The sequence below is a fragment of the Polistes fuscatus genome, unplaced genomic scaffold, assembly GCF_010416935.1.
Source record: "Polistes fuscatus isolate 324 unplaced genomic scaffold, CU_Pfus_HIC Scaffold23, whole genome shotgun sequence".
Taxonomy (NCBI): Eukaryota; Metazoa; Arthropoda; class Insecta; order Hymenoptera; family Vespidae; genus Polistes; species Polistes fuscatus.
This window is the reverse complement of record NW_025113100.1, coordinates 647881-670219: the sequence shown is the minus strand read 5'-3', so window position 1 is coordinate 670219 and position 22339 is coordinate 647881. Positions and strand designations below refer to the sequence as shown.

The following is a 22339-nucleotide window of genomic DNA, read 5'->3' as shown; positions in this document are numbered from 1 at the left end:
AAAAATGATGAATCAATCAATCGATAGATCGATTGAGGTTGTTTCCGTTCGATAATCGGTGCTTCGGGATAACTGCGATGAGAAAGAAACGAAATAAAAGAGGTAAAGGGTAAGGGTGGAGGGGAAAAAAGAAGGGAGGAAAGAAAGGGAATGGTATAGGGTGGAGCCCTTTTACATTTTATCATGGCGCTAATCGTTCCCGTAATGCGAGCAAACGATTTTTCCAGCTTTCAGAGACCAACCCAATTTCTCTCGTTCCATCCGTTTACACGCGTTGGGGGGTGGAAGGAAAAAGGGTACGGGGGGGATGGGACGGGGCACGATTAAAAGCGTACTCGCATACTAGGGAAAACGCATTAACTACGTTTTTTTCCAAACGTTTGATGATTACGACGATGCTCCTGGCCCGATTCATCGTTGAAATTACTCAAAGTGTGCTCGTTTTTAATAAAAAACGAAAAAAAAAAAAACAAAAAAGAAACGATTTTATCCCTGATTATTCGTAAGAGGGAGGGGAAAGAGAAAAAAAAAAGAAAAAAAGAAGATAAGAGAAATATTTTTAATAAATATATACCAATGAGGAGGGTGTGTGCATTTTTATTTACGCGAATATTAACTGCAAACGGTTTTAAATGCTACTCTTTTTTCATTTTTTTCAATACGTTCGTTCGAAATGAAAAGGTTTCTCTCTCTCTCTCGTCGAAAAAATTTATTTCGCAAACAGAAACGATAAAAAAGAAACAAAAAAAAAAAACAGAAATAAATTCATCTTCGAATGAATTATTCTTATTCGTTTAATATTTAAATTATTCTCTCTCTCTTTCGTTTGTCGTAAAATTCAATGATCACGGGTTTCGAAGTAAAACATTTCGAGGATTATCCATCCCTCCCTCCCCCCCTTGGATGAGAAATAAAATATCTCATAACGCAAACGAAATTATTATTATTATTATTATTATTATTATTATTATTATTATTATTATTACGACGACAAAATAAATAAATAATAATAATAATACTTATATCGATAAAAATGATACAAATAAAAAATCCTCCTCGAAATACGAATTAAAATTCGACCGTAAGATAATCATATTATGGTGTATACTCGTTATAAAAATCATTATGATTTCAAACAAATAAAATAAAAGAAATAAAGAAGAAGAAGAAAATAAACGAATAAAAAGGATAACAGAAAGAAAAAAAAAAAAGAACGGTAACAAAAGTCGTCGTGACGGTTGTTATCTCTCCTTAAAGGATCGTTGTTTTATCAGGAAGGATCGGACCCGATAAATCTGCACGAGATTGCAGGAATATAACGAGACAGGAAGCGGAAGAATAGAGATTAAGGAAGAGAAAATGGTGAAGCAGGATAGGAGGATCGGGAAGAAGGGGGGTGGGTGAAGGAAGGAGGGGGAGGGAAGTAGTTGAAGAAGGAAGAACAGCTTTAACTGGACGACCACTATATATATATATACATATATATACACGTGCACGTACACACGTACACGCGTACACACGTACACGTACATATAGGTAAAATAGAAAGAGAGAAATAGATACGTAGGAGGTTTAGCACGTGTCCACCGCATCATTAGTGCCGGTTCTTCCGGTCTACTCCTCTTCTTTCAACACGTGAAGGATATGCTGTGGGAGAAGCAACCATGGGGACGGGTTTCCCCTATAACGACGACCCTCCCTCCTCCCCACCCTTCCTTCCCTCCTCCTCCTCTTCCTTCTCCTTATTTTATACGTTGTCTCCGGGTCTGCCAACGATTCAACCTAACGCGTTCGTTGCTCTTGTGCTTCCTTCTCCTAACACCACCCTTCCCCCCCCACCACCACCACCACCCTTCTTCACTTTACCTTACTTCATTCTCATCTCATCTCACCTCACCTCAGTTCAGTTTAGCTCAGCTCATCTCATCACACCAGTGCACAATTTTCCTTCTTCTTCTTCTTCTTCTTCCTTTGCCCCACCCATCTTTCTCTCCCACTTCCCCCTCCCCCCCGAAACCAAGCTCGTCAACCCTTTCTATCTCTCGGTTATTCCTCTGCTTCCTCATTCCATGTCTGTTGCAAATGCTATAATACCACGTGTTCTAACGTGTCTCTCGTGATTTCATTTAAATTTATGTGTGTCAATTATGGTTTCTCTCTCTCTCTCTCTATCTCTCTCTTTTTGAAGTTATACTTCTTTTGGCGCGTTGGGGAAAATGTAATGGGGAGTGATTTTGTTCCGAGCGTCTGGAAAAACGACACCATGAAGTTTGTCGGTATTTACGACGCGCGGCAAAGCGATTTCAAGTATACGGCATGAAGTTGTCTTCTTTTCTTCTTCCCCTTTTTTTCTCAAGCGGGTCACCCATCCAAATACTAATCGTACTCAGCGCTGCTTTACTTAAATGATCGAAGTGGGAACTAATGCTGTAACCGCGCCATTACTGTTGACGCGTGAAGTAATTCAATATATCTCTCATATTTAGTGTAGACTGTTATCTATATTTGATATTTTCTTTTCTTTTTTTTATTCTTTTATATATATATATAATAATAATAATAATTGTTTTTTTTTTTAAGTTTTTTTTTTGAAGTTATTTTAGATGTTATTGAGGTTATGTTCGTTTTGGTACGGCAAAGAAGTATAACTTCTTACGTGCGTACATAAGTACACACACCAGTTTTATTATTATAGATCATGTTACTTTGACTAGGAGAGGAGAAGGGGGGAAATAATTTGTATTCTTTTCTGTCTGTTTTTTTATTCATTTTTCATATTAATTCATTTTTGTCGAAGTGAAAATTTTCAAATGAGGAGGCCCAAGATAAAATTTTATGAAACGGAAAGAAGAAGGGAGAGAGAGAGAAAGGGTAAAATAATGTAGGAGAATTAATTTGATTGTTTACGCATGTTGTATTCGTTAATATGTATGCATGTAACCTTTTGAAAATCACATAAACAATATTCAATAAGAGAACTTTGATAGAGGACAATAAATTAGTTTACTGTTGGATTTGGAAGAGAACGGTACTCCGATCATATATATAGGGTGTTTTTAAACTACAATACACGTTTACTTTAATTAATTAACAATCATTTACAGTATATCGAGTAATCTAATTTATTTTATTAATATTTAGGATTGTTTAAATGAAAATATATATTTGTTTTACGGTTAACTGGTCCTTGATTGATTTTCAATTGAAAATTTTCATTTAATAAAATATCAATTGTTTAAATATTTCGAGTATATATTAACGGATATATTTATTTTGTATTATGTTATTACAAAAAAATATTTAATTGTTACAGATGAAAAATAACCGAATATTTCGGTTATATCAAACACGTACGATTTTTAATCACTGTTGTTTTTCTATACACTATTTTCGTATTTGTTAATAAACAATCCTTTCAGGTTTAATTAATTAAATATCTAATTAAAATATACACTAATGTATTCATCTTGAAATTATCTTTATCTTAAATACTTTATACGTTATAAATCAATTAATTACTTTCCCACAGAATAATAAAACTTTCTCTTTTCTTTCTTTATTTATTTCTTTTTTTCAGATATTATTAATTTCTTTGTCTTACAATGCGCAAACTTAAGGAACAATTTTTCTAGGAAAAGAATTATTAGAATTTAATACGAGATTATAATTATTAAGATCGTTATTTCGTGTTCGTTTATATCGTTTGTTTGTTAAAAAACTAAACAAAATCAAAGGAAAAAAAATAAGTTGATTTTATTACGAGTTGAAAAGAATATTTGCTCGTTCGATCGTACGAATAGAAAAATATTTCGCATTCCATGCGAAACCGGGATACAAAAATAGGAAATAAAAAAGAAAGTATTCTAAACTCGTTCCTACTAATAATTCGAGAATTTTTAAGGCTTTAACAATAGACGATAACTATCATCGTTTATCAACCATGCGTACAATACTTCTCCCCCTCTCCTTCTCTCTCCCTCTTTTATTTCATTTCATCTTACACGTTTTGATTTCTTAACTTGAATCACAGAGGTGGAAACTTCTCTTTATCATTTTCAAACTTTTCCTACCAACCTTTCTTTCACATTTCGATATCCCATAAACTTGCAAAACAAAATCAGTATACTGGGTGAGTGGGATAGGGGGGTTTGGGGAGGGTTAGAAAGTAGAAATCGGTGACTTTACATAAAAAACAATCGAATACAAAGCGGGGTGTTCTTCAACATCTAATTCAAAACAAAATGGTGAAGAAATTTTCTCGAAGGGAAAATGAAAAGAAAAAGAATTAAAATGAAATTTGTTAGAATGATTTAGTAGTTTCGTATCAATGATCAAGAAAAGAAACAAACAAATAAAAAACAAGGGAGAAAAGCAAACGAACGAAGAACAGTTAGAGAGAAAGAGAGAAAATAGTGAATGAAATTGGAAAAGTATCGTCAGGTCAAAAAGGATAGCAATCTGTTGAACGAAGCATAGCACGTAACAAAGGCTTATACGAGTTTCAAACTTCCCTCCCCCTACACTACCCCCTACACTACCCCCTGCCAGCCCATCGTGAAAGAGGATTAACGCGACTGCGGACAACTGTCCGCTGTTATTTTCCATTTCTGTAACGAGATACTCGATAACCAAATTGTTCGGCCAAAATGGGACTTTCAAACAACGTCGAATATTGGTCCTACGATTTTCCACACTCACATACACACATACATACACATATACACACAATACGCATACAAAGAAGAAGAAAAAAAAATAATATGCAGGTAAAAACTTTGGAAATCTGGTCACCGATATATTTTTTTGTCCGATCATCCTATCTATCAATCCTTTCTTTTGATTTTCTTTTTCCAACTATCTTTTTCAGTTTGCAAAAAAAAAGAAATAAATGATAAAACTACGCGGACGATCGGATCAGTCGCTTTTAACGACGATCAAAATAATCGTTTAACAATTATTCTCATTTTCGTAGCTCATCGAATCGTATTCCGGATTGATAATTCTACTTTCACGAATATTTCATGATTATTTTCTTTTTTATTCATAGTTTTTTCTTTTTTTTTTTGATTTCACCGTACGTGCCACCCTACTTTTTTCCTATCCATTAAAAACATATTTCATTTGAAAGAGCGGAAATAATTCGATTTTATCATACGCGATTTAGAAAACATTTTTATTAAATGATCTAGAAAGAGGTAGACACACGACACTTTAACCGAAACTGAATAAATCTAAATTTCGTTGAACGAGTGCACGTTGAAATTCTTTTTGTCGTTCTTTCTTTTAAAAAACATAAAAAAAGTAAACTTTTAACGGATTGTGTTTTTATAGTCGTCAAAAATAAAATAAAAATAAAAGAAAAAAAAGCAACAAGACAGATATTAACGAAGACGCGTGTGTATTGCGAATAAATCGTTGATTGGATTTTGCCGAACTGGTTTTATGGAAGAATTTGATGACGTTATTGCTGTTGCTGTTGTTCATGGACACAGATTTTGGTTTGAGTCAATGTATCTGTAGTTACGTTGATTTCGATCGTATAATGGGTATTAACTGAGACCATTCTATTTCGTATTACCGATCGTGTGTTCTCTCTTCTCTTCTCTTCACTTTTTTGTCATGGGTGTCTCGATGAATGTGAATGAAAACGAACGACATAGTTTGATATTGCGACAAGTAGAGAAGAAGAGAAGAGAAGTGAAGAGAAGAGAAGAGAAGAGGACACACTAGCACGCCGTTTTATCCGATTAAAGTTCCAACGCGAAACGTCGATAACCGAACAATTCAATTACGATCTGCGTTCACGTTATAAATCCATATATACACACCTATATATTTGACATATACGTATTATATGTGTGTACATGTAAATATATATGGTTTAAAGGTATTTTGTATATATGTATGTGTATTCATGTATTTGACATGTAGATATTGACGTGTGTGTGTATATATATGTGTATGTATATTTCAATATAAATTAGTATTTGGTATAGTTATATATATGTGTAAGTATATTTCAATATAAATTAGTATTTGGTATATATATATATAATGATATCGTTAAAAAAACTGGTGTGTGTACTTATGTACGCACGTAAGAAGTTATATTTCTTTGCCGTACCAAAACGAACATAACCTCAATAACCTACAAAATAACTTAACAACAAAAAATTTATTATTATTATTATTAATTTAAATTTATTATCGATATATTATATATATTAGAAAGAATAATAAAATATCATAATATAGATATCAGTCCACACTAAATATAAAAGAGATATATCGAATTATTTTATGCGTCAACCGCCATGGCGCTGCGATAGCATTGGTTCCCGCTCGATCATTTAAGTCAAGCAGCGCTGAGTACGATTAGTATTTGGATTGGTGACCCGCTTGAGAAAAAAGGGGGGGAAGAAGAAAAGAAGACAACTTCGTGCCGTATACTTGAAATCGCTTTGCCGCGCGTCGTAAAAACCGACAAACTTCATGGTGTCGTTTTTCGTGTCGCTCAGAACAAAATCCACTCCTCATTAGATTTTCCCCAACGCGCCGAAAGAAGTATAACTTCAAAAATATATTATAAAATAATGCACGTGTCAGAATTTTGAGAAACAACAAAATTTTCGCTTTACGAATGAAAATGAAAATAAAAAAGAAGAAAAAGTTCAATTAAAGTATAGTTTAAATGTATTTTGTATATACGTATATATGTATTCATCTATTTGACATGTAGATATTGACGTGTGTGTATATATATATGTGTATGTATATTTCAATATAAATTAGTATTTGGTATATATATATATAATGATATCGTTAAAAAATATATTATAAAATAATGCACGTGTCAGAATTTTGAGAAACGAATAGTTCGAGAAACAAAATTCTTGCTTTACGAATGAAAATGAAAATGAAAAAGAAGAAAAAATAAAGTTCAATTAAAAAAAGTAGAAATATAAGAAAAAATTAGTATTCGTTTGATAGAAAGAACAAGCAACAAAATATTACATTAATACGAAATAGAGAATAAAATAGTGAAAGAAGGAACGAATATATTGATCAATCGACAAAATAAAGATGTGTATATCGTTCGATATAAATCAAACGATAAATAAATGAAAAATATATAAGTATATTGAAATGATTATAATACTAAAATATCATGAAAGAGATAGAGAATATATCTATGAAAATATAGATTTTCTAAGAGAGATTCTAAGAGAGATAAATAGTTTCTGCTCATTCATCGTAACAACGTTAGGTTATGGAACACGCCTTGGTACCCTAACGTTTAAACTGCAATGCTAAAACCATTAGCAGTTGCAGGTGCAGCGATTCGAAGTTTGTTGAACTGTAGATAACGAACCAACGAGAGAGAAGAGAAGTTGAAGGGAGACGAATGGAGAAAGACAGTTCTCTCTCTCTGTTTCTCACTCATTCGCATGAATCTATTCCTTAAGCAACTCACTTCTATATATCCTGACACTCTAACTCTAATAGTAAAATCCTTTTTCGTTAGCCGTCTTTCCTTCATTCTCTCTGATCTTCCTTTACACGTCTAATCCGTTCGAGGTTGGAAGGGTAATGGCGTGTGATGTGATACGAGTGACACGTGTTAACGAGGCATATAACAGCTAAACCTTGCACCCTTTCCCTTTCCCTTTACCCTTTATTATATACATAAGTAATAATACGTATAATCATAATAGTTAATATATAGTAATTATATATATGTGTATGTGTTTGATGCAATACAAGTGACACGTATTAATTGAGCATATCACAATTAAACGTACACGTTTCCCTTATATAAATATTTTATATAATAATAATGATATATACATATGTGTGATGTAATACAACTGACACGTGACACGTGTAAACAGGGCATATAATAATTAAACGTTCACGTTTCCCTTATATAAATATTCTATATAATAATTTTAATAATTAATTAATTATTAAAACATATAACAATGATATATACATATGTATGATGCATATATATATCACGTTTATACATAATAAATAATAATTATAATATTATATATATCCTATGTATATTAGATTCATAAAAGAACAGGTAAAAGAAGAGAATGGGAAAGAAAAAGTGAGGAAGGAAGGAAGGAAAGAAGGTGTAGGGGGGAAGAAAGATACCCTAACACGTTCGAATGACGTAAGTATAGGGATCGAGTAGAGTTGCATAGTGCGGCGACCGGTGTTAAACGTAAGCATAATGCACCTAACGGATCTGACAAGGTCTACGACTCGTTAAGCGCGCGAGCCAACCTGCGAGGTGCAGCACAATTACGCCATATACTCTGCTTGTGCTCGTTGTTGTTGTTCTTGTACACCTCGTGATGTTGCATTTGGTTTGCTTGTCGAGGAATAGCATGGAAAACCCGGTGCAAGGGCACCCTCTTCCTCCCACCCCTTCATCCTTTCACCCATTCACCCATTCAACCCTTTCTCATCTCACCTTATTCACCCTAATACACATATAACACTATCACTAATACCAACAACGTTCCCTTCGTTAATTGACAGACGGTAACTTTAAATATTCATACGTGTGTGTGGGTGTTTGTTTGTTTGTGTGTATGCGTGTTTTGTCTATATCTTCTCTTTACATGCATTCATCTTATTGAAATAAATGTAATTATGTAAAGTTACGCGTTAAACGAGATATACAAAGATGTCTTATCTGTTCTATTGCAAATTCACTTTGGTGCAATCTTGTGCCTATTAAATATTTGATAATAATAATAATAATAATAGTAATAGTTATAGAATTTAGTTTGGATAGAGTAAGAAAAGGGAGGAGATATTAATATGAGATAAGGTTGGAAATGTGAGATACTAAGGGTTTTCATTTGTTAAAAATATCGACAATTTTGATTATTATTGTATTATACGAAATGATAAGTTCAGGATTGAGAGAACATTATTCTGTCTCGTATCTAACAATCTGTTCGTGTGTGTGTGTGTGTGTGTGTTAGTTTAGTAACTTGTTAAATTTTCAAAGTTCTATATGGTGTTCAATATCTGTGTTTATTTGCGAATTTTATGAGTTCGTAAAACTTTTTATTAATTGTTTTAAAATATTTTGTATATATAAAATATGTATAAATCTTTTAATCTATGCATTTTACATGAACAATTGTTTCATAGTTAATTACTTTTAAGTTTTCTATGCTCAAAGAAAAAATCATAATTCATATTCGTATTAAATTCTTTTTTTTATAATTTGATTATTGTTCGATAGTTAATTACTTTCAAGTTTTCTATGCTCAAAGAAAAAATCATAATTCATATTCGTATTAAATTCTTTTTTTTATAATTTGATTATTGTTTGATAATTAATTACTTTCAAGGTTTCTATGCTTAAAAAAGAAATCATAATTCATGTTCCTATTAAATTCTTTCTTTTATAATTTGATTATTGTTCGATAGTTAATTACTTTCAAGTTTTCTATGCTCAAAGAAAAAACCATAATTCATATTCGTATTAAATTCTATCTTTTATAATTTGATTATTGTTTAGGAAATATCAGAACCCTTTAATCGATGGGTTAAACAAAATAATTGTTACGAACAATTTCTCGGAAAACAAAAAAAAAGAGAGACTACATTTTTACAATTATTCTCAAAAAAAAAGTGAAAGATAGATTGTAGCAAGTAGTAAATGACTCTAACAATAGATTTTCATCGTCCATTGTTACCTGAGACTATCGGTTACTTCTCGGAGTAAGGTCATACCATAAAGACCCGTGAGAGAGAGAACGTTGAGATTATTTCTTTTTGTTTTTCTCTTCTCTTTTTCCTATCCTTTCCTTTCCTTTCCTTTCTTTTCTTTTCCTCTCTTTTTTTCTTTTTTTTTTCTTGCTCTTTTTTCTCTTTTTATTTTTTTTTCTTCCTCCCCACATTTTTTAACAATGGCGTGGTAACTGTCAGCCAGTGATTTATATACTGACGTACGTACGTACAACTAGCGGAAATGTAAAAACCTCTTGACTAACGTTAAGTACTCGGTAAGTACTTAACAAATTTAACACTCAACGTGATAAAGAGAGAGAAACAAGAAGGAAATGTTTATAAGTAAAAACAGACAAAAAAAAGATACAAATTTACAGGTTTATCTTAATAATCTTTACGATTCGAATTCTATGCGATTACGAGAGAGATAAGGTAAAAGCCCCCTCGGTTGGCCAGTTAAGCCATTTTCTTTTTTAGAAAAATTATATTCATTCAATAAAATAACTTACATCTAAACTAATGGTTTAACCTGTAAGCTTGAGCTTTCAGCTTTGAATCAAAATAAAGAAAAGACAAATTATTCATAAATATTTTAATAATAAATTAAAAAAAACATAGATTTGCAATGTCCCTATTTTTAGCCAACTTTCTCCCTCTTTTGGCCACGCATGTCCCCTCATTTAGCCATGTTTCCTATTTAAAATAAATAATTAATTAATAACTAATTTATTAAATAAATCAAAATTGAATAATTCAAAACTCGTGTACAAAGAAATTAATTACTCATTAGTATTAAAAAAACTAGTTGAATACTTTATGTACAAATATATATTACCTCAAAGCGAATAGCCATAAGTTGGCTAATGATAAAAACAGAGGCAATAATACTGTCTCCATGCTTGGCCACCATATTTTTAATGGAGAATAATTAAAAATCACTTAATTTTCAATTTCTATAATAATTTTAAGCTATGTTAATTGCAGAAAAAAAAATATTTTGGTTGCTATTGTCAAAAATGAAATATATAAGTTAATAAAAATCACAGTATCCTTACCTTACTTAACAAGAAACCATCCAAAAACAGAAGTCTTGCACAACTTTATTTTTTTTCGTTTTTAAATATATTTTTAAAATAATCCGAATTACTTTCAATGATATTTTAAAATTAGAAATTTTTTTTTTTAAAACTGTCACCATGTGCACATCAGCATATAATTTATAATCACTGTTGTGGCATAAAGTGGTCAATAGAGGGGGCCTGGCCAACCGAGGGGGCTTTTACTTTAATACGTGGAAAAAAAACAAAAAACAAACCCCATACACGCGAACACATCGAAATACTCGAAAATTGTTCCTATCATTCTTATGGGATATCTAAAAAAAAAAAAAAACTATTTTAACAATCTCGAAGAATAATGTTCGATCATGCGAATGGGAATAGGGGTGGGGGGAGTTGAAGGAGGGGGTCCATTGTCGTGAGAAAATATTATATAAGAAGAAAGAGAGAAAGAAAGAAAGAAAGAGAAAAAGGGGGGTCATAACATAATCTATTGGAAACGGATCATCCTGTTCTTTTCTTTATCTTTCCATTTATTTCCAACCCCCCAGCCAGCCCCACCTACCTACCTACCTGGGTGGTATGTCTCTTTTTCTCACTTTCTAAATTTCTTTTCTATTTCCTTTTCCATCTATATTCTCCCTTCTTCTCTCTCTCTCATCTCTGAAGAATAACTCGCGAGAAATAGAATCCGAGAGTGTGAGAGAATGAGAAAGAAAGAGAATAATGTTCGCAAAGTGCATTTACTCATGGATCGAATGAACGAATGAAGAGTAATAGATCCATTGTCTGATCCATGAAGGATCATATACCACTTAAACGTTATTCCTGTTAAATTCCGAAAAAGGATTCAGAAAAGGAAAGAAATGTTAGGAAAAGGAACAAATATACAATAATATCATTCTTATATAAATATTTAAATCAATAAGGGGAATAAATTGTTTATTGGAATTTATTATTAATCAAATATTAGAGTGCCTATTTTATTTGATAAATAAATTAACTTCGTAGAATGTAAAGAAGTAAATTAAAAAAATTATTATATATATATAAATATTTTCAATAATATAATAAAATAAATTATTATTTTGTTAAATCTTATGTATCAAATAATATAAAATATTAACGTAAGAATATACATGATTATTATTATCATTATTAATATTGAACGTGTATGAAAATTGTTTAAATTTTGTCAAGAATGTATTTTTACTTAATCATCTATATATAATGAAATTTATTATTTAAAATATATATCAAAAAGTTGAAAAAAAGTTATATAATCGAGTCGGTTCGATGATAAAAATGAGAAAAAAATTAAAAAAAAAATAGAAAAACAAACGAATAAATTTTAATATTGGAGTTAATTGCATTGACCTGCGAACGGTTCGTCGTATTTATTTACACGTTTAATATTATACGTGATGATAAAGATAAAAGATTAGCGGTATAAAAGTAACGAGGCGTCTTAATTGCGTTTGTATGGCGTAAAGAAGAAGAAGAAGAGTAAGAAGAGTAAGAAGAGTTGAAGAATTATTATTGTGAATAGTTTTTTTATTCCTTTTTTTTTACTTTTCTATTTCTAAAAGACCGTACTACTGACCGCTACCGGTATGCGAATCCCACTATTATGTTACGTCGTTAAAAATGATCTACGAGCCGTTTAACTTCTATTAAACGATCTATAAAATGATCGATAAAACGAACATCATTCACGTTACGCATATATATATACATACATACTTTTATTTCTTTGGAAAATTTACAAACAAAAGAAAAGGATTTAAATAACGAAGTGAACAAAAAAGAAAAAAAAAAACTCCGACGAAATATTTCCCATTAATTAGGGTCAGTATGTTCGTGAAATTAATGATCGGTATAAATAATAATTAAGTCTGTTGGTTTAAAACAGAATTAGAATAGATTTGAACGTTTAGATATAATAGAAAATATATTTATAATAATTTTTTTGCATATAAATCAAAATGATGAGTAATTTTTGTGTATTGCAATTATATTAAAGTTACATATTACAAATACATTTTTATAATTAAAAATATTGATCGTCAATTGAAAATATAATAAACAAAAGTAACAAATAGCGGTGATAGGAAAAATAAAATAAAAATAAAATAAAATAAAAATAAAAAAAAAAAATGGTGTGTGTACTTATGTACACACGTAAGAAGTTATACTTTTTTGGCGTACCAGAACGAACATAACCTCAATAGCCTCAAAAATAACTTCAAAAAAAACTTCAAAGAAAAAAAATAGCTTAAAAAAAAATTATTATTATTATATATATATATATATAAGAAAGAATAAAAAAAGAAAAAGAAAATATCAAAATATAGATATCAGTCCACATTAAATATAAGAGAGACATATCGAATTACTTCACGCGTCAACGACCGTGGCGCTGCGATAGCATTGGTTCCCGCTCGATCATTTAAGTAAAGCAGCGCTGAGTACGATTAGTATTTGGATGGGTGACCCGCTTGAGAAAAAAAAAAAGAGAAAGAAGAAGAGAAGACAACTTCATGCCGTAAATTTGAAATCGCTTGCTTTGCCGGGCATCGTAAATACCGACAAACTTCGTGGTGTCGTTCGGAAAAAAATCCACTCCCATCACATTTTCCCAAACGCGCCAAAAGAAGTATAACTTCAATAAAAATAAAAATAAAAAAAGGGGTAATAGTGTTGGAAGGTAGAAGATTAACGTAGTAAAACATTTCGCGGCGACAAGCAAAGGCAAAAGACGAAGAATGTTTCTCGCCAAATTAGGATTCTTGCTAGAAAGAGAGAGAGAGAGAGAGAGAGAGAGAGAGAGAGAGACGTGCTACTTTAGCCACATATCCGGCGAGCATGTAAGAGTACGTCCGCACCATTCGCTCGAATCTCCGCATGCGGTTTTACGATATATCCAAAGAGGATACTTGGAAACGTTTGAACGAACGTACAATATCTATCCATGTATATCTATGTATCTGTCTATGTATATATATATGTACGTGTAAATGGTATAGGGTAGTAGTAAACTTGGTACGAACGCTCCTATGGAAACTGAAAACTGTTAAGATCGATAAAAAGAAGTTAACCAAGAGAGTTGTGGAAGAGTTGAAGAGGAGACTCCAAACGAAACTAAACGAAACTATACGAAACTAAACGAGAAACGATCATACTTCTTCTTCTTCTTCTTCTTCTATTTTTATTTCGATGATAGAACTAGAAAAGAATCCCTTCATTCCAACTGTAATATCAGTTAGCAAGTATCTTAATATCTCATCATTTTTTCCTTACTTTCAATCTATTACATATTAAGTAAGTTACGTTGGATGATAATTTTCTAGCATCTCGTTGGGTATCTAATTTCTAATCGTTAAACGATGATTACACGAATCATCGTTTATATTTCCAATTGATAAAAGTAACCCTTATCTTCCCCCCTCCCCCATCTTCTCTTCCATTAATATCAATTTGTTTTGTTTTTTGTTTTTTTTTAAATAATTGTGTTCACTTTGCGTAACCAGTTAGTTGTATTGGCTTTCTATATATATTCATTTACGAGAATCATGTTGGTAGAATACCGCGAACCTTCCCCCTCTGTCCTCCCCCTTTTAGTAAAGTTACTAGTTTGAAGATATTACATATATATAATGTAGACAATTTTCTTTACGTACGGTTAAGTGCAAATTAGTCGATGTGTGTGTGTATGTGTGTGACTAGGCATACCTTTTCTAAGTAACACGTGCTTCTTAAAGTTCTTCCTAGTTCACCTTTGACCATAAACAAAAAACAAGAAAGGAAGAAAAGGAAGAGAAGAGAGAGAAAGAAAGAAGAAGGGGAAAGAAGATGAAGAAAAAAACATAAAAAATTATATAATCTGTCTCAGTTTCTTAGCATCATTGTCGTATATATGTGTGTATGTGTGTATGTGTGTGTATATAATATACTATACATATAGAAAAAGAAGTTAAACCGTTAGAGTTAATCGAGTATCTCTTTCTCCCGTGTACCTATACGAGATATAAACGAGATCATGAGATTCGATGCGTTCTACTCTCCTTCTTCTGTTCTTTTCTTTCTCGTACGATGCATCAGAAAGGATTATACTTGTGAGAGGACAAGCTGAAAACCCACGATACGTGGCACGTCGTTCGTTTATTCGTGTCGGGCAAGTTGCCACAGTCGATAGTTGGACTCCGTTTGGATTACTACTAGCTAGACTAATTACCTACACACACACACATGTATATATATATGGTGAATTCCATGTCAAATCGATCACTCTTGACACCGACTCCGACCCCTTTCGATTTGGTTGAAACTTTTTTTATCATTTTTCCTCTTCCCTTTTTCTAAACCCACTTTATACCCTTCCCCATTCTGCTTACATTGTTCACATTGCTCACAATGCCTATTTTGTTCACTTTTTGTTTTGAGTGTAGGAAGAAAAATTTGAAAAAATTCTACGAGAAATTTTCAATGAGAGTAGAAAATGATAAAAAAAAATTTTAGCCAAATCGAAAAAGTTTGGGGTCAAAGGTGATCGATTTGAAAATGCCCCATAAATAGTTTGCATCAATGGTTTTAATATTATTCGTGTGATTTTTTTTTCTTTTACGTATTACGAGTTTTTACTTTTCTCTCTCTCTCTCTCACTCATTTATTCTTTCATTTTTTTTTATTTTTTAGAAGTATTATTTTCAACTCTTCACGTGTCCCACCTCTTCAACCTTTTCTCTTTTTCCCTCTTTTGCTTTTTCCGACCTAATTTCATCGCATTTTTCTCGCTGGTATAATTGACCTAACCGCAGTGTGTGACCGGCTTAATTCGTAGCACTTGGAATCATACCGAAAGTACCCCTAATCCTGCTACCCAAGAAATGACTCTCTTTTACTTATTGTACCTGGTCTAATTACGTTTGATGATTACAGAAAAAAAAAAGAAGAAAAAAACAAAAGAAAGAAAGAAACAGTAGGGAAAGTGAAATTGGTGTGATTGTTTTGTTTCAATTCGTGTGCGTGTGTGTCAAAGTAATACACACCGGGTGGTAAATGACACTAATTTGTCCAATAAAGTTAAACAAAATTAATTAAACTATCTAACTATAATAAAATCTTATGTTAAACCTTTTTGTCTTTATTTTTTTTTTGCGATATACGAGTATAGTTGTTTTAACGAACTCTTTGAAATAACGATCGAGAAAGAGAAAGAGAAAGAGAGAGAGAGAGAGAATACAGTTAACTCGAACCTAGAGAATCCGATTACTATTTGGACCAGAGTTACCGAATGCAATTATCTTACGATTAGCAAACCCTCGAGTACCATTCCACAGCAGACTGCCACTAGTAGTGTTCTGACCGTTAGTAGAACACTTACTGCAAACTCTACGGACAAGTCAAGCGCCCTCCATTTCTATCCTAGGTATAGGTATATTCCAGTTTATGGAAATCAGTCTGCTCGTATTCCAAGGAATCATATTTCATTAACTAACATAAGATCGAGAGTATAATTATTTCGAATATTGTTTGATAGAGATTCCCTAATTCTAAACTAATTCGATATATGATTTTTGATCATTAGTTTTTTTTTTTAATGTTTATTATTTGAATTTATTCGAAATAATTCTTTTTTCTTTTTGTATATGCAACATACGCAAGAATTATTATTATTGTTAATGGGTATAAGGCTAATACGATTATTAAAATATTTAATAGAGAATTATAAATAATAAAATTGTCCATATTTTTAATTATTTATGCGTAGTCACGAATTAATTCGAATCCCCATACGTTTTAAATATTACGTATAGAGAATAAAATAGAAAGAGAAATATATATGAGACATTAAAATGATTGTTATTAAATCAAATTTCAAATGTTCAAATGTTATAATGTTATAATGGAATTTAATAAGAATAATACGAGAAAGAAATAATAAGATCCAATGAGAGATGTTAATTAAATGATCAATTTCAAGGATAACGTACACTTATCTTTGATATATACACGGTAAACCTATAATTATGGTCATTCATTGACGTTGAAAACATTTTACACACGCCGTTGCTCGTTCTGGATCACAGTTTCTTGGAATAGTAGTTGGATGTGAAAGGAAGACGAAGTCTAACTTCGATTAGGATTATCCGAGATCAGAAAGTTAGCTAAGCGATAGCTTACCTGTTATAAACGCGATTTTAAAAGGTATGAAGTAAGAAAACCGTGGTGAGAGATTTAGCACGTGTTATTTCAAACCGAGGAAGCTTACCTGTAACAAAAAACAACAAAATCAATTAAAAACATCGTATTATATGATTTCAAAGAAAAGTATAATCTTTAATACGATCAATGTTTTTTTTTATATATATATATATACATCACACATATCCCGAATAAAATATCGGATTGATTTCGAGAGATTGGGGGCGTGGGTGGGGAGGGGGTAGGGTAGGTGGTGATTTTTGTTTTGTTTAAAATTGAAGAAAATAAATAATAATATAATAATATATATAAAATAAATATAAAAATAAATATAAATATAAATATAAATATAAATATAAATATAATATATATATATATAATATAAAATATTAAATAATATATAAATATAAATTAAAATATATATATATATATAATATATTTGTTTTAGGCAAAAAAGTTAGGTATGATAAAAATAATTTCAATTTGTTGGTAGTATAATTCAATCTCCGTTCTACTCTCTAGTAGAGTATGTAGAATGATGCATGAGTACACCATGGAGGGATTGGCCTGGGCTTCCAGGACGAGATCATAAACATGAAGAGAAATTAGTATGCGGGACCATGCACGTTCCTCGCGCACAATGTAATCTAACATGGTGCGTTTCCAGCTCTCGTCGTCGTCGTCGTCGTCGTCACTCCAGGGAAAAGCGATGTGAATTGTGAAACGATGACGCAAGAACGACCTATCGTCTTCACAATGACAACGAGTAAACGTGATATATATATATATATATGTGTGTGTGTGTGTGTGTGTGTGTGAGAGAAAAATGTTTACGTTTCAAATATTATTTTTAATTTTTAATTTTTTTTTGTCCAAACGAATTTTGACGGAGTTAAGATATCTCTGCCTGAAAAATATTTTCATATCATTTATTATTTTTTGATCATATTATTTTTTATATATATTTTTTATAATTATTTTATTATATTGAGAAATATTTTTGCTCACTTTAGAAGTATATATTTCAAATAGAATATTTCGAATAATTATAATAATTTCGTCGATAATTATTATAGCTATGTATAAGATATTACAGATATATATATATGTAGGATTCGTGAAAAAATTGGGCCGTTGGACAGACTGGACCACCGGGACTCGAACCCGGATGATCTTCCACTTTCCGGGCGACTGCTCTTTAACCAATTGAGCTATCCAGGACCCACCGTCCAATCTCCTCACGAATGCCTATTTAAGTGTTTGGCTTGGAGGTGCTCGCATCCCACATATATAAGTATGCAAATTGCATACAGTATATATAGAACAATCTTTATAATAAAAAAAACAATTTAACATCTATCTACAATTCGTAGGATTAAAACGTCAATGTAATTACAACGAATATAATAATCATCATGGATCATCAATAACGATAATGGAAAAAGTAAACCGAGCGAAATCTTTTGTTAAAAAGAATTGCACTTACATATATATATATACAAATACACACATATATATGTGTATATCTTCGTTCGGGTGCGTGATACTAATTATTCGGAGCCGATGCTCGTTAAAACTAATGGTCGTGACATAATGCCACCGCCACCGACATGCGTGCTACATTCAATGTGTAAAAAGAGAAAAACAAGAAGAAGAAGAAGAAGTAGAAGAAGAAGTAGAAGTAGAAGAAGAAGATTAGAGTGAAAGAGAGAGAGAGAGAGAGAGAGAGAGAAAGGTAGAAGATGAGGGGGGAGGGGGTGGAAGGGGGAGATTGTCTCGCATTACACGAGAGGATTGCGTTTCAAGACGCGAGAACGAGAACATAACGGATTCAAATAATTAAACACCATCATCACAGTAACACACCACCACCACCACCACCACCACCACCATAATACCCCAATACAAGAACAATAACCATAGCCGCCCATTCGTGTCGCCATGCTCGACGATTTAAAATTAGTTAAGGAAATAATTATTATTATTATTATTATTATTATAAAAATATGTTAACTAATTGGGTTTACCATACCATCACTACTACTATCATTAGCACCTTCTAGCGGAAGTTATTCTACTAGCCTACATTTATGATAAATTTATGTTACTTCTATGTTTCTTTTTCTTTTTTTTTTCTCGTATTTCGTTTATATATGAATATATATATGTGTGTGTGTGTGTGTATATATGTATATTCTATGCATTTATGCACTTATGCACGTAGTACGTACGTATGTATTGTACTTAGGGCGTCGTATAGTCTCGTATATCGTTTTCCTACGTGTTTTTATTTTTCTTTTTCTTCTTCTTCTTCTTCTTCTTCTTCTTCTTCTTCTCTCCTTGTTTTGCTTCACGCTCTGAAAAATAAAAGCAACACCAACGGTGCACTGCGACAACGACGACGACGACGACGACCATTTTCTATTTCTTCCTCGAAGGGAAAAAGACCGGAAACGGTCTTTACGGGCGTCTATCTTTCTTCGCTGACTATAATAACCAAGGGGAAAGGGGAAAGGGGACGAGGTGGGGGACAAAAAAGTAGGTCTCCATAGAAAATATCAACTTTGTAAATGGGGGAACAAATATATACAACAATTGCGTTCATTATTTGTTTTTTTTTCTTCTTTTTTTTTTTATATTAACAAATTATTTAACAAATACAATATATTAATTTAAATACAAAATTTAAAAACAAATTTCAATACAATATATTCAATACAATTGCGTTCATTATTTGTTTTTATTTTTTTTTTTATATTAACAAATTATTTAACAAATACGATCGGGATTGAATTTTTCAACGCGATCGTTTTAAAGATGTTCCGGTTAATCGTCAATGGAAAAAAATTCTATCCAGGAATATTATTTTTTATATATTTGATTTGATTAAATATAACAATACGATCATTGTCAAAAAAGAAAAAAAAAATAATAATCATATTGAATAATTTATCCAAATCTATCATCTGTAATTTATTTAAATATGTTTCAATAAAATCGTACATAGCTTGCCGTGGATTAATTCTAACGGCAAGAAATAAAACGAAGAAGAAGAAGAAGATAAAAGGGGATAGGAGGAGGATGAGGAGGAGGAGGGGGAGGGGGAGGGGGAGTAGGAAAAGAGTTAGAAGCGGTTAGTATGAACGTGCAATCGCAAAACGCGTAATTGCGACTTTGGCATGGCAGGCACGATTTTTTTTTCTTTTTTTATTTCAAATCATTCGTACGACCTTAAGCTTGACCCACACACACACACATGTATATATATATATACATATATAAATATATTTAAACGCAATTGAAACGCATGTACATATATATATATGTATGTATGTGTAAGTACATTCAAAGAAGGATTATTACAGTCTCCTGTACAACGAGCTTAGGATTGGAGTAAAGTAAAAAAAAATAAAAATGTCGGACAAAACCGTACGTCGTCGTTGTGAGATGCATGCCAACGTCGAATGTTGCTTGATATTTAAAAATGAACGCGACTGAGAATCATTATCATCATCATCATCATCGACGATGCCCAACTAAGAAAAAGTTTCCTCTAATGATGGCCTTACTCTATCTATCCGACCTTTCACAAGGTTCTCTTTCTCTCTGTGTGAGTGTAGTATGTTTGTACCATGTGTAGGAGTATGTGTGTGTGTTTGTGTGCGAGATCGTACTCTTCTTCTCTTCTTTCTATACCTGAATGATGATTCTCTTTTCAAATTCATCGTGTCTTTTGCATACACGTTTTCATAAACGTTTAATAATAATAATAATAATAATGATAATTTCTTTTTACATGTAATTTATTTTTATTAATATTAATCATTCGTTAGTTAATTGTTATCATAGACCAGAGTGTTACATGTGTAAGTAGATTGAAAAAGTATCGAATCTGATCTTTAAAGATCACTTTTGGTTAGGATGATAATTTTTGTTTTATCTTGGAAACAAGATAAGATAAGATAAGTATACGTACTTATAATTAATTTCTTTTTTATTTTTTTTTTTGGATGCACAAGTAACTTTTCAATCAATTTTTTCGTTCGTTAGATCGATTGGGGAAGCAAATATTTTTAATATTCATTTAAAATAATGTAAAACTTGATGTTCCTATGAAACAACGCAAACTAAATGGGAACTTTGACAGCAACTTAATGTATTTTACGCGAATTAATGTTATTAATATTTTTATCTTATTCGTTACAACGTCACCATTTTTTAAATATATCTTTTTGAAGTTATACTTCTTTTGGCGCGTTTGGGAAAATGTAATGGGGAGTGAATTTTGTTCTGAGCGTCTGGAAAAACGACACCATGAAGTTTGTCGGTATTTACGACGCGCGGCAAAGCGATTTCAAATATACGGCGTGAAGTTGTCTTCTTTTCTTCTTCCCCCATTTTTTCTCAAGCGGGTCACCCATCCAAATACTAATCGTACACAGCGCTGCTTTACTTAAATGATCGAAGTGGGAACTAATGCTGTAACCGCGCCATTACTGTTGACGCGTGAAGTAATTCAATATATCTCTCATATTTAGTGTAGACTGTTATCTATATTTTGATATTTTCTTTTTCTTTTTTTTATTCTTTTATATATATATATATAATTGTTTTTTTTTAAGTTTTTTTTTGAAGTTATTTTAGATGTTATTGAGGTTATGTTCGTTTTGGTACGGCAAAGAAGTATAACTTCTTACGTGCGTACATAAGTACACACACCAGCTTTTATTAAATATATATTTATATCTTTTACTTGATAATTTAATCCTCCCTAGGATCTGTTATCGACGAAAATCATATAACATCGTCTACTGCATTGAAAATAACGAACAAATTGAATGCAAATACGATTATCTTCGTGGTGCATTAACAACAACACACAACGCTTATCGTTGGCTTGTTCGGTTGAAGAACGATAAAAAAAAAAAATAAAAAAAAAGAAAAGAAAAAAATTCGAATGAAAATGGAAGGAAAACAAAAGGTAGATAAACGAAGAAAAATTGACGTAGTATGATGGGGAGGGGGGGTTGTGGTGATCTGAGGAGGTAGGGGGAAGGGAGTGAGTTTAATAAAAATACGAGAAAAATGATAGAAGAAAGAAAAAAAAAACGTGACGATGGTTGTTAAAAACGTGAAAAAAAAAAAAAAAAAAAATGAAAAGAAATCAATAACGTATCCTACGATCGTAAAAAACAATAATATACGATAATTCATAATTTCCATAAATGTGCAACACGCATAAGTATTTTCACAACTGCATAAATCATAAGAACTTAATCCTTAATCTTCCAAATTTCGAATTGATCATCACGTAT

At 31.6% G+C, this 22339-nt stretch overlaps 1 protein-coding gene and 1 long non-coding RNA gene across 2 annotated transcripts in view; both read right to left on the bottom strand.

Annotated features, from left to right (window-relative positions):
• Positions 1-22339, bottom strand: part of LOC122518175 (CCR4-NOT transcription complex subunit 6-like) — a gene marked incomplete in the record, with an annotated part of 788395 nt that overhangs the window by 364712 nt on the left and 401344 nt on the right.
• Positions 1-22339, bottom strand: part of LOC122518178 — a 287457-nt gene that overhangs the window by 205932 nt on the left and 59186 nt on the right. Inside the window, exon 2 of the long non-coding RNA XR_006303997.1 lies at positions 17004-17091. This is a non-coding gene — a long non-coding RNA (uncharacterized LOC122518178). The remainder of the gene's footprint in view (positions 1-17003; positions 17092-22339) is intronic.